This window comes from Electrophorus electricus, chromosome 15, assembly GCF_041902795.1.
Source record: "Electrophorus electricus isolate QZ-2024a chromosome 15, ASM4190279v1, whole genome shotgun sequence".
Classification (NCBI taxonomy): domain Eukaryota; kingdom Metazoa; phylum Chordata; class Actinopteri; order Gymnotiformes; family Gymnotidae; genus Electrophorus; species Electrophorus electricus.
In genome coordinates, this window is record NC_137511.1 from 12,512,501 (window position 1) to 12,515,000 (window position 2,500).

Below are 2,500 nucleotides of genomic sequence, written 5' to 3' on the forward strand. Positions count from 1 at the left end.
AGTTTATGAACATTAGACTAAAAACCGAAAGCAAGTCATTGCTACTATGGTCCAGGACAGAGATCTATTGTCAGCAGTGGTGGTGTTCTGTGTTCTGCTGACTTCTTCTTCATAGCCACTGGGAATATCAATCACTGTTCAGAATAGCTTTGAATGCTGTTACTGAGAATAAAACTCCGGTGGGGCCACATGGCTTCAAAGGCTTGTGGTTTCTCCATTTTCATTCCACAGCCCTCTTGGCAGAGAGCTACTCCATTTTAAAACCTGTTTAATTATGTCTAAAAGCACAGAACACCACCGCTGCCCCCAGGCGCAGGGAGCTGCGTTTCCACGTGAAATCTGAGGTCTGGCCTTTATCTAGTACCTCTGAGGAACACATAGCACCAGGGCTGCTTCTTCTTTCACCTGAGTACCAAGCTTCATAACAGACATTTTTGGAATAGAAGCGTCACAAATTTCACGTCTGGCTGCAGTGTGATGGAAGAGTTTTGGAATTCATTCTCAGTGCATCAGAGGTACTCTGTGCTCCATCTGAAGGGCAGCTCCTTTGCCGGTCGCTATGCACTAGAGCACTGTATCTAAATGTAGTTTAATCTCTAGGATCCAATTAATTCTTCATTGGCTGCCAGTTGTTTCTATGATTTTCTAAATAATTCTTCGCTACAATGTTATGGGGTGGGTTTTTTTTTGGGTTTTTTTGGTTTTTTGAGGGATTTTTTTTGGATGAAACAAATATGAGAATAATTACTCATATACATGTCTATGCAGATACTTACCGTACATATTAAAATGCAAATTTAAGAGAGAGAGAGAGAGAGAGAGAGAGAGATGGAGAGAACCTGCCTTTTTTGTCTGCATTCGAAATTAAAGTCTTTAGGGTGTTTGATTATTATTTTTTATTTCATTATTTTCAGGCTGATGATACGACTCCAAATTTTCTACTTCAGATTATCTTATCTGATAACAGACATGTCAAATGATTCAGATGAAGGAAAAGCTCAGAAACCCCAGTGATGCATTTGTAACCACCGGGATCACATTGATACCACAGTACACTACTTACAGCCAATAAACACATATTGGCAATCATTTTTTATTTCATTAGTTTGTGGGGGAAGTGTTACCACTTCAGCAGTTCTTTGCACACTTTCACGTTCGCTATTGGTAAACTTAATTGGTGGCTCGTTCTAGTTTCGTGTTGCACAGTACACAAAGCAACCAGCAGATGTCACTGTCGACACATCAGTGACGCTGCTTTCACATATTCCGACATTTACCACAGATGAAGATAAAAGTATCTATTGCACTAGACATGTAATTCGACTATTTGAAATCATTAAGGTATCATAATAAATTGAGGTTACAGGGGTTGAAATCAGTTGGGTGTTATTTGTAAAGAGTCCGTTTCCATGGCGAATGCAAGAAAACCTTTGCCTTGTTTGTTGGTTTATGCCCCCCCCCCCCCCCCCCATTTATTACAAATACTTCCTGAGTTGTAGTTCATAGTTCTGCTACGTCCTCCCTTCATATGTCCTTGTGTGGCTCTTATTAAGGTGTGGGGTGTGTGGTGGGAGGAGAGGAGAGAAACGAAGAGTAAAGCTGGACGTTGTGACCCTGGCCAGCGCCACGGCAGCCCCACTGGAACGGCCTGGGGCCTGAGACGCCATTGTTGTCGTATAGAGGAAACTGAGGATTACAGCACCAAAGAATTTCAATAAAAGACGAAGTGTCTGTTGGAAGGCCGAGGGTGTTGGGGTGGGTCGTGGGCCTGTGGCATTGTCCTGGAGCCTGGTCGAGAGTGAGAGGAGGGGGCAGGAGGACATTGTGTTTTGGAGGAAGATTTCTAAAGGTGGTTATTAGGGGAGAGATGGTGGGGGGGTGGCTGTTGACTCTTCATCTTGTGTGAACAAAGTCTCTGCCCCCCCCCCCCCCCCCCCCAAACACACACACACACTCTCTCACACACACACACACACACTCCTCTCTTTCTTGTGGAGCTCCTTGTTTACGAGGGTCATGAATACTCCGGGCTGGCCCACAGAGAGCCCCGCCAAGCCCAGACCTGCTCGAAAGCTTATTGTCCGGCTTAAGTGAGGTTTAATTAAGCAGCTCTGTGGCCTGAGTGGAGAACAGTGCCGCGAGGAGCCGAGAGCCTGTGGTGACGCTGGGCTCACCAACCGCAGGCTTGATGCTCAGCATTTGGCTGCGGAAGGAGAAAGTGTTTGCTGCCCTAATGAAAAAGGTTTGTTTGGGGGGGATGGAAGGGAGGAGGGGGAAGGACTAGTCTTTGTCCCCAGCTTACAAAGTAGTGACAAAAGCAGTGATATTATCCAAATGCCCCATTTCCAGGACATGGGGCTGGTGTAGAGGCCCACAGCTGGCTCACGAAGTGTTTCCTCGCAGCCCGAAACAGCCTGAAACGGCACACACTCATTTAGACACTCAATAGACACACACACAAAAAAAATGTTTTCTTTTCTGGGGCTCTGCGGTATATTGT